General features: G+C 49.9%; 1 long non-coding RNA gene across 1 annotated transcript; it reads right to left on the minus strand.

Annotated features, from left to right (window-relative positions):
* Positions 1-2,446: 2,446 nt before the first annotated feature.
* LOC128895372 (uncharacterized) lies at positions 2,447-10,733 on the minus strand. The gene is made up of 3 exons (XR_008461757.1): positions 10,675-10,733; positions 10,445-10,600; positions 2,447-2,926 (listed from the first exon to the last, which is right to left on the minus strand). It is a non-coding gene; the product is annotated as an uncharacterized LOC128895372 (long non-coding RNA).

The raw sequence follows: 10,733 nt of genomic DNA on the forward strand, positions 1-10,733 counted from the left end.
ACGCCCTGACTTGCACGCCATACATAGCGGGGCCAACCCCATAAATCCCTCATCCGTCTCGAGACTGTTTTCTAATATTTTGATTTATGCCGCTTTCACTGGGCTAATTTGCTGGCCTTTATCCTTTATCCTTTATTTGCGTGTTTAGGGGTGAAATTTGTCCCTGGAGCTCGGGCGTTCGGTGGCCACAATGCAGCGCCAAGGAGGATCGCTTTCAGACGACCATTGTCGAGCCGTCTATTTCGGTTTTGTCCGAGGATAGCTCGAGGAACCTCCGGCTGAGAGACCGCGGGGGTGGGAAGCTGGTTGCGAAACATCCTCAATGGGGATACCAAAATATTTTCCGAGCTTGTGGCTTGCTCGATTTCTCTCGAGATCAAAGGGGATCTCGCGAGGGACTTACTCGACTTCCAGGATCTAGAAATCCTCTAGGAGTTGAAACTATAATTCGGACTGCAAAGAGTTAAAATTTCAATTTTAACTCAATCTACAATAGTGACAAGTGATATAATTTCTTAAGCACCAGGCTGGAACGACAAATCGTAAATTACTCGACGCGGTTCCTCTATCGTTCCGGATACGCGGATCCTTGGATCGAGAGACGGCGCGTACGGGCGTTACGCTGCTGAAAGGAAGGAAAAAAAATGCGAAAGGGTGGGTGGGGAAGAGCATCTCCGTGCTAAACTTCCTGTGGATCCACGTGGCCGTCCCATTGTGTCGCAACGGTTCTAATGATTCGTTCTGATCCGGTCTGGCCCCCTACGGGGGTTGTTTTCATACCCTAGAACGTCGCGACATATCGTGGTACTAAACGTGATCTCACAGCACGGGTTTTTGGGGTTTGGGGATGAACGAGCGTTTTCTCGTCGTGTTTTTCTTTAGGCGCCTGTCCATATCGATAGTTTCGGGACAGTTCCTGGAAATCGTTCGAAGTAATTAGTCATGTTTACGAAATTATTTGAAGCGATCAATTATGTTGCGTTTGCATCAGTCCTACAATAAAAGAATATTAATTAGTTTGAGAATTATACTATGTCATTTACTTAATTTTTAGTTTATATTAGTCTCGCAAGATAGATGTCAGAATTGGTCGGCGGATGAAATCAAGCACCAGCGTCAACCCCTCTATGATCTTATGGGGTGTTCCTTTCGGGGTGGTTATTCCGAGGGGATGACTGGATGGCGCAGGATCATCCATGGACGAGTAATAGCTCGGTAATACGACGGGGGCGATACACGCGGCAACCGGAAACGATTCAATTCGGAGACGTCTCCTCTCTCGTGCTCTACCACCCCAACTGTTAATTTATCGTTTGGTAAGTGACGCAGCTTATTGAAAGGACGGGGAACCGAACGACGACTATTGTCCACTGTTTGCGATCATTCTGGTTTTCCTATCGTCGCTTTTTACCGATTTTTTATATGTACATATAAATAAACGTCCATTTAAAGTACGACGGGAATCGAATAAAGCGAGCAATCGTTCGTTTTCGAACTCCTACCCGTGTTCTACTCTTTTGTGGTTTATCGAACAGATGCTTCGAGGATGTCACCGCGTTTCTATTATTCCAACGAACAGGCAGCTTAGGAGGAACGCTCGAAGCGACACGCCGAGAAAATAGTCCTGATTAAAAAGATCCGCGGACAGATGTCCCAGCATTTCCTCGAGATTCTAAGTTCTAGAACTTCTAGATCCTAGAAGTCTCAGAGCGTCGATATAGAATGTAGCGCCTAGAGATCCCAGAGGTCTCGGATCCACGTGAGAGCCTCTGGCCGGAGGATTAATTTCACGGGTCGATGGATTTTTTCTTCGTTAAACGATAATGCTGCCTGTCCGATCGCGACGCCCAAGAAGAAACTCCAATCCGGATTCGTCAGCATTCCGAGCCCGTCACGAAGAATGGGACGTCGTTTATCAACTAGTCGTGGGTGCTCGGCCGTCCGTAATAAATTATTTAATTAGTACAGTATTTAATCAACGCTCACGTGGCAGGGTATACCCGTCGCGGGTCGCAGGAAGGATGCCACGATCCAACGATTGCTCGGGCTTCGGGACCTATCGGGTTAGGTCTGATCGTTAGAACGGGACCCATCCAACGACTTATGGCAAAATCCGGTTATATAAATCCTGCGGGTGAGAATGTTAATGGTCAGTGTGCGTTGAGTTCTACTTTTTTGGGGGGTTGTTATTTATTTATTTAACTGGCATCTTCCGGACCAGCGCCATGGTCTTCGACTACACTCTTCTGGCGTACGTTAGGTATCGAAGTCGTAGAATACAGAGCTTTCGGCAATTAGAGTTCAAAGTTTTAGATTCTAGAGAGTCTTGAGATTCTAAGTCTTAGATTTCAGAATCTAAATATCGCAGGACTCGGTGATTCGAAGTGAAATTCATCCAACAACGAGCTAGATCGCGTATCGCGATCGAGGCTCGAGAATTGTTCGACTCTCGTTGATTACGCAAGTACGCCGTGGCACCGGGTACGAGAGAAGGTGGAAACGAGAAGACAGGGGGACGAGGGGGGCGGATAGGAGCGGCGCGAGTCCCGAATCTGGCGCTGAAGCAGGAATATCGGGATAATGCATTGGGGTCCAGACAGGCCTTGTTTATAATGGGTTGAACAAGGGTGCTAGAAGCCAGTGGGGGCTCGGGCCCCCCTAAGGCGCGGGTCTTATGGGGCCCCATAGGGACCGGCGGTGTTAACCGGCGGGCAGTCTCACTGCGGTCGGTGTTTGCTCATGAGCCGCGCGTGGTATTTAGGGATAACAAGAGGGCCACTTCATCATCCGCAGGAACGACGACCTTACGATTCCTTTCTTCCTCTGCTGCGTTGCAGTATCTTTTCCTTTCTTCGTCCGTGCCTCCATCATTTCCTTCGACTCTTCTCCTGGCTCCGCGGACCTCGTCTCGTCGATGTCTAAAAGTCTTGTAAAACACGAATGGTGTGGAATATACCCGATGTTTCAATTTCAAGTAAAAGTACCTTTAATAATATATCCTTCTCCCGATCTTTAATTAATTTAATAAGTAATAAAAAAAAAAAAACACGGTAAGAAGGACTTCTTTAATTTTTCGCGCAAACACCGGTGGAATTCAGCCCTGCGAGCGCGACGAAACATCGACGTGGACGAAGGGTCGCGGCGTGCATCGATCACGGAAGATCGTCGAGAATCCACCGCGGCGACGGTCAGCCCGTGGATCGATCGATCGATCGATCGCGTCTGGGCTCGCGGAGAAATAGATTGCCCCGCTCGCTTGACCGTGGCTTGGCCCGAAAAATCGCCTCTCTTTCGTCAGGGGATATGGATCCCTTTTATGGTAATGCCGTGTTTATGCGTTGACAGTCGCCGGCGCTTCCGAGCCCGGGGAAAGTATGCAAATCCGTCGTAGTCAAAGATTGAATTTCATTTGGTGGCCCTAGGAAAGGGGCGACCTCGATGTCCGACACAGCCGCGTGTCCGCGACGGAGATAACCTTTCGACACTCGAACGACCAACGACTCTACGACCTTTTGACGAGTGCCTTCCTGTTTCCATATGCATCAACCCCCGTCGACGTCGGGGCCTTTTGATTTTCGAGCCATCGGCCACGGCTCTGTGCCTTCGACGGATCCACTTTTCAGCCTTTTTCCCCTTGGCGACGAGATATACGCCACTGATTCGGCGTCTCGAATTTTTTTGAGGGCGTTATGCCGTCTGAATTTCGATAAACACGAAGGTTTTTAAATATTCATCGCGGCACGTGTACTGGGTCAACCGTGAATCTTCTTAAAAGGGTGTATTCTAGTCTAAAACTTTCAATTTATCGATATGGTTTTTTTGCATTTCTTCAAAGTGTAGATCTTTAAAAATATAACTGCCAACGGATTTCGTTGAATTCGGCTGGAATACGCCCTTAATTATTCGTTCCTCGCGAATACATTTGTTTCAGTGGGAATACAACCACCGAACCTGCCCGATGGATCAGCTGTGCCTGCGACCCCGAGGAACTTTGATCTCCGGAGGCAATAACTCCCTGCTAATTCGAATCTTTTTCCGTCTCGGCTCTTATTCTTCCACCGCGCGATCTAAACTGTAACTATTCGAAAAGCGCAAGACTTCCGAGGCGTCCGCAACAGGAATATCTCTTAAATCGCGAATTCGTCAGGGTTGGATTTGATCGGAATCTCTGGCGTCGTTCACAAACTTCGAAGGGCGAGTCTCGAGTATAATTTTACCATTTAGCTGGCTGCCTGCTCGAATCTGTCCCGGAGACGTTCGATCTATCGACGCTAGTGGACGGGAACAGGTAAACAAACGTGCGCTAATGCGAACTAATGTCGTCGGTACAGAAACTAACGACCCTGTCTGTCGTTCCGGCGTGTCACGTCAAAGAACCGCCCTGGACAGCTGCGGTTGAAGGGGTCGAAGGTTTCCGTTGTGCCGGCGCTCGAGGTCTCGACCTCCTTTTGCATTCTTCCTGGAGATCGCGGCGCCGATCTGTCAGCCGTGCTGCTCCGCAGTCCTTAGATATCCACGATATCCGCTCGAGACCTCGTGTTTCGACAACCGTTTTCTCGAACCTTTGATCTCCGATCTTCGATCCTCCTGGAAATCATCGTGTAGTCTTCGAAGCTTCCTTTCGTGTATGTACGTTGAGTCGAGAAACAATGTGAACGCAGTAATCGACAACATTTTTCCGCTCTTGGATCCTCCCAGACGTGCGCTTCTTCTAAAGGGAGCGCGATATAATGCATCAGCAGCTTCACAATGCGTTGCAGCGACGCAACGAATCGCTCGCAAGGATTCTCTCGTGGCATGAACGTGTTCCCATCGACCTTGGATGTCAGGAAATCGTAGTCGCCACGAATTCAAATTTGTACAAGCTCGAACATCGTCGTCCATGTCGGTTCCGACGATAAACTACGCGTTTGATCGGCTTGTAAACGCGGTTACCTGGGATTCGAGGCGGCCTGCTCGAAGGAACGATCGACACGGTGCCCGTCGACGCATATTTAACCGAGTCCTTTGCTGGAAAAGAAGAAGCCCACGGTGGAATGCGCTCCCATGAGTATCGGGACGAATCGCGGCGTCGATGATCGGGAAAAACCGATTTCAGATATTGCGCGAGCTATTTCTCAGCGTTTTTATTAATACCCTTCGGCCCCTTGGTAGATAGCATGGGCCCACGGCAAATTAGGGTGAAGCGCTGGCGCTCCACTCGTGAATCTTTTCGACCCTTCGTGAAAGGAGATGACTATCGTTTTGTCCTCGAAGGACTACCGTTGCTACCGACGAAAACTCATGAATTCGACGCTAATTTATCGTTTGGGAGAGCGCTGTCCCCCCTCGCTGCCTCGTCCCGTGCATCCAGGATGACGCCTCTCGCTGCTCTCGGAAGCGCCTTCGAATTCTCGCCGAGTTTCAGAGATTAATTGCCCGGCCGCCGCGGAAACGATCTCGCGTACGAGATCAGCAGGCAGTGCCTAGGTTGGTTGGCTGTGATTTTTCGGATTTGCGAGAGGAGTTCGCAATTTTAGCTCGAATGAAATAGTATCTTCGTCGCCAAGGAATAAGACGAAGAAGAAACGAGAGACACGCGCGTCAGCGAAGCGAAGACGAAGTGGCAGAAAGCAACGATACGGGGAGAAGAAATCTCCCAGCGCGAAGAAGAAGAAGAAGAGGAAGAAGAAGAAGAAGAAGAAGAAGAAGAAGAAGAAGACGAAGAAGAAGAAGAAGAAGAAGAAGAAGGTCCGTGACGCGCTCGTGATTCCCTTTAGGCTCAAGCTACGGTGCATCCGCGATCCTGCGCAGCATCGCACACACACACAGGTATACAAGGGGGATAATAACCAATTATTTTGGAGTATATAATTAGAAAATTACGGAGTCAGTTCCGACACAACGCAGGGACCCGGTTCCATCTCCTTTCTTCTCCTTCTGCCTACCGAGCGATTCCGTCTCGTCCTCTTCACTCGTTTCTTCATCTCTGTTTCACTCTCGGAGCTCCTTCGTGTGGCGTCAGAATTGAGATACAGATACCACGACCCAAAGTATAGACCGTGTAAGCTCTCAAGTCGCATGTGGTCGGTCTTCGGACCTTCTCTGTTTCCCTCGTCCTTTCTTCTCTCGTTCTTCCACCATCGCCGACTCGAACCTTCTTCTTTCAGTTCGATCCTCCTATTCCTTCCTTCTTCTACCTCGTCCCTTCTCTCTTCTTTCTCTTCTCTGCTCGTCGTTGCCTTCCTCTCCCAGTTCTGTTTCTTTTCTCTTCGTCGTTTCACGGCGGTTGAGTGCGTGTAGGTGAGGGTGTAGAGGTGGGCCGACCTTATGGCCCTGGGCTACCGGGCTTCGTACCTAAGCTGGTGCTCTTATACGGGGTGTCTGCAGAAACGCACTTAAACTTCATTCGATTCGCCAACGTGCACCGATAATAAACGTGTAACATGAGCAACCATGCGCATGGAAATAATAATAAAATAGGGTAAGAGACCATAGCCAAAGCTTCAAAGAGACGCAAACATTTCCACCTTTGGTCTAGGTACTAACCACCTTATAAATGATGCTATTCGAACTGAAGATCCCGAACCTTTCATCTGACCTCAACTCGAAATTTGAACACAGTTTGCCAGCGGGAGGTCGAAATCCGGCGTCAGGCAAGCACGCAGGAACCCGAATTAACTCGCGTATTCGAATTCGAGTGGCGACCGACGCACGAACCGTTCGAAGGAACGCGAGTTCGTTTAATCGGGCGCGACACAGCGAAACGTAATTTATCGTGGGACTGCGCCGCGAAACGATACGCTATCTCGTGAAAGTTTTGTTTCGCGGCACCCCCGAACTGTTTGCTGTTTGCCGGCGCGAAATCGTATTTCTGGCCACGACGTTATGCATTTAAACGAGCGCGGGGCTGATGCGCGGAGAATTAATGGAACAGTGAAAAATAAATATAGTTAGGAAATAATTAACGATCGCTGGATTACCGTAATCCGGCCTGTTCTTAACGTCGCATTGTATCGGTCACGAGACCTGTCGTGCTCGCCTCGCGACATTGTTAACAGGGTAAAAAATACAAAATAACCGTCGCGTCAGGTTTGATTTATACGAAAATCCGACCAGTCTCGACCGTCTCGCGCTCCAACCGCCATGAAACTTGTCTACGTCGAGTCGATAACTCGATAAAATCAACGCTGTATTTGCCTAGTTGCAACGGAGGCGGTTCGAAAGCTTTAGGACGTTTTCTGGATTTCGGATCGTTGGCGATCGTCGTCCTGACGAGTCCTTCGAGTTTGGAGTCATCGACTGGTACTGTGCTCTCAATTCAAGTTGCCGAGTGTCTACAAACTACAATCTCGTTGCAAAATGTGCAAACGAGAATCGCATTTCACAGAATAGTCTAACTTTGAATCTTCTTCGTGATTGGAGCGCACGGAGAGTTTTCGATCGCCGTGTATAGAGAGGAGCGAGCCGCTCGGCATGCAGCTCGCGACGCGCTAAATTATTAATCCTAAATTCTTTCGCCGCCATAATTCTCGCCGGGTGATTCGTCTCGAATTAGTTCCTATTAGGTGGTAGCCAGCCAGGGCTAATTCTCGGACGGTGCACTCGCAATTTAAAATCGACTTGTCGTCGTTGGCGGTTTCCAGAGGCACGACTGGTCGCCGTGAGTCGGCCAGACGGGTTATTAGGCCTGTTTTGTAACGAAGAATCGTCGCACGATTACGATTACGAGGGGAAGCGACTCGTTATCCGAAGGTAATCGACCGAAACACCGCCGAACATTTTTGTTTTTCGCGAACGAACCTATCTGGTCCTCGTTGACCCGACCGCTGATCCAGCTGGAAACCGATGACTCGTGGTTCTTGCGAAACTAAATGGATCATCTCGCATTCCTTTGACCTGCAAACGAACGTCTTGCGCGTTAATAATTGCCAGTGGATAGTCCTCAAAGTTCCCACGCTATTCGCGATTGAACACGACCATGGAGACAGTACCGAATCGAGTACCGGAGCGTTCTTAAAAGCCTGCCAGCGTCGCAGGAGACGTCCCGTCGATAAACTCACCACGCACGAGGATAGGAAATAGCAGGTTTCGTCGACGATAGATTACACACCCGGTACAGAAGCTTCGCCACCCACTCGAACGGCAGGACCAGCCCCGCCGGATCGTGATAACCCGCGGACAAATGCCGATAATTGCATTTTGCAGTTCGTGAATTCCTTCTTTCCTTCCTCGTCCGTGCTTTTCCTCCCGTCTGCTCCTCCCTGGTTGGCCCTTCTTCGGCCCGGCGCGTCCCGTTCGATACGAGACCCAACGGAAAGAAAATATCGATGCGATCGTACTCGCCGGCAATCGAGCATCGAAGACCGTTCGAGTTCGCTCTTCGCTGTTTCGTTCGATGTCCTTCCTACGATGCTCGGCGAAATTTGTTAAGTACACCGAAAAAGTTTACGCTCCGAGCGGTAACGACACGGGGCTACACGCGCATGCCTCTCGCAAGACGTGGGCGGACAGTGGACAATACCGGCCGCACACGGCAGACCAACGATGAGAATTCAATATCGTCGACGAAGGAGGTAGGAAGCCGAGAGAATGCTCGCTGATAGCTCGAAACCGTCCCGGAGAGAACGAGGCATTAATCAGCCGTTTCGATTCCGTCCTTCTCGATTAAGTGGATCGATTGAGTCGTCCCACTTTTTAATTAAATCTCACGGGGTTCGACAGGCACGATGACCGAGGGAAAAGTACCGCGGCTGAAGAACCATAACAAGAGGTTCGATAGTGGTCCAGGATTACAGTTGAACTATTTTCGGTATGGATATAATATTAAAATAACGATTAATATTAAAATAACACACCGCAATAGCTGGGATTTTACTTACTTTTTTTATTCTAAGAGAACGAGTAAGATGCAATTCGAAAGAGCGAATAGTCTCCAAGCCAAGGTTCTTGTAAACCGCGCAACGTTCCTTCTAGCGCCTTGTACACGTCCGCGCAGGACCGTGGATCCATAACATGTATCCTGCGCGATCGAACGTGTACCGTATCCTTCGAGATCCTGCTCTATCTGTACCTCCGGCAGGCTTCGGCGTTCGACTTCTAAATCTATCGTGCCACGTTTTTCCAAAGCGCGAAATCGAAGAGTGTCCCTCGAAGAAAGAAGTTTCCCCACGCGAAGAGAGCGCCGGTAACATAAACTTTGGATGAAAAGCGTCTGCGATCGAATCGAGTCGTAATAACGACTTGTAGCCGTTTAATTTATCGCGACTGCGCGGCTATGATTGGTTACCGCGATCTCCCGACATTCTTCTTCCACGTTAGCAGCCACCATTCCTCTGGCTGCGCGAGGACATCCTCGGTATTCTCAATCGGCAACGAAACGAGGACGAGGGGGAGAAAGAGAAACGCTGATTCGTATCGGTCTGAAATCGAGCGATTCGATTGATAATAACTACCTTTGGTCGGGACGCGTCGTTTCTGCGAATCGATTAATTATATCTGGATACTGGAATAACGAATGACGCACGTTTTTGCCGCGTACTTTTTGTATCGTTGAACGCTCTTTTATGCCAGGACGAATCTCAGCTATGAGGACACCGTCCCAAGGTATCGGAATCCTCGTCCTCGTCGAGTAGGCCCCTTAACTTGGACCAGTTCTTAGAAAGAATTCTCCACTCTCGGCTAATGTTAGCCGGCTACCCCAAGTGTCTAACATTAAGCGAGGCACTACCGTGCTATCTTTTCAGCCACGGTCAAGCGTCCCTAACAAAAGCGCGAGACGTGTCCTTCGAGCGCGAGCCCGCGGGCTGGCCCTCCACCCTACTCCCTCGTTTCGGCCACCCCTCTTTCTCTTCGACGCATCGGGCCCAGTTCGGCGCGCAACGAAACCTCGGGAAGGGCCGAAAGTTTCGCGAGATAACGATCGAAGCCTGAAATATGCACCACGCCAATTTGCCGATCAAAATTATTATTAAGAGGTACCTCTGGCGAAAGGGCCGCCGAGAGGGATGGAGAGAGAGGTCCAAAAGGGGGGATGAAACGCCCTGGCAGCGTCGTCGTCGTACCGAACCGGCGGCTCCTTCTCGTTTTGCACCGTCAGGCTGTAATATTCGATGTGCGAAAATCGGAAAGACCAGAGACTGGGGCTTGGAACGGGAGGAACGAGGACGGTCGCGGGTGCCCTCGTGGGTAGAGGCAGTCCACGTCGCTTATGAAATATATCGTAAAACCTTCGGGAGGAAGCCCGACGAACGGAGCCGCGAAGGAAAAGGAAGAAGAAGGTGGAGAGGACGTGGAACGTCGAGGAAAGATCTGGGTACCTGGTCGAGGGGGATGGGAATGAGTCGGAGGACGGGAGGCGCAACGTGCAAGGCGAAAGAGAGACGCCGAGACTGGAGGCTAAGCCTGTAATCACGAGATGGCCAGGAGCTACTGGAGCTGATTGTTATCTTGTATCTACACCCACCACTTTATCGCCGGCCATCTTATTATCTTGGACATATTGACGTCACGCACGTACACGAAGCAGAATGCCTTCCTCCTCGCGGTGCTTCGTTCATCCCTCTTGAGGGTGAAACGATTCGAGGAGCATCACCCGGTCAGGAACCACGCGTTGCCAATACTGGAAACGAAAGGAAAGTTAAAAGGATTCGAGTTGTTTACAGATTTCCATGTATATGTTTCTAGGACTAGTACCTGTACCTGGAGGCTTGGGGGCGGATTAATGTTTGCGGATTAAGGAGTGTTGCTCTTGG

The sequence above is a fragment of the Hylaeus anthracinus genome, unplaced genomic scaffold (assembly GCF_026225885.1).
Source record: "Hylaeus anthracinus isolate JK02 unplaced genomic scaffold, UHH_iyHylAnth1.0_haploid 5, whole genome shotgun sequence".
NCBI classification, from domain to species: Eukaryota; Metazoa; Arthropoda; class Insecta; order Hymenoptera; family Colletidae; genus Hylaeus; species Hylaeus anthracinus.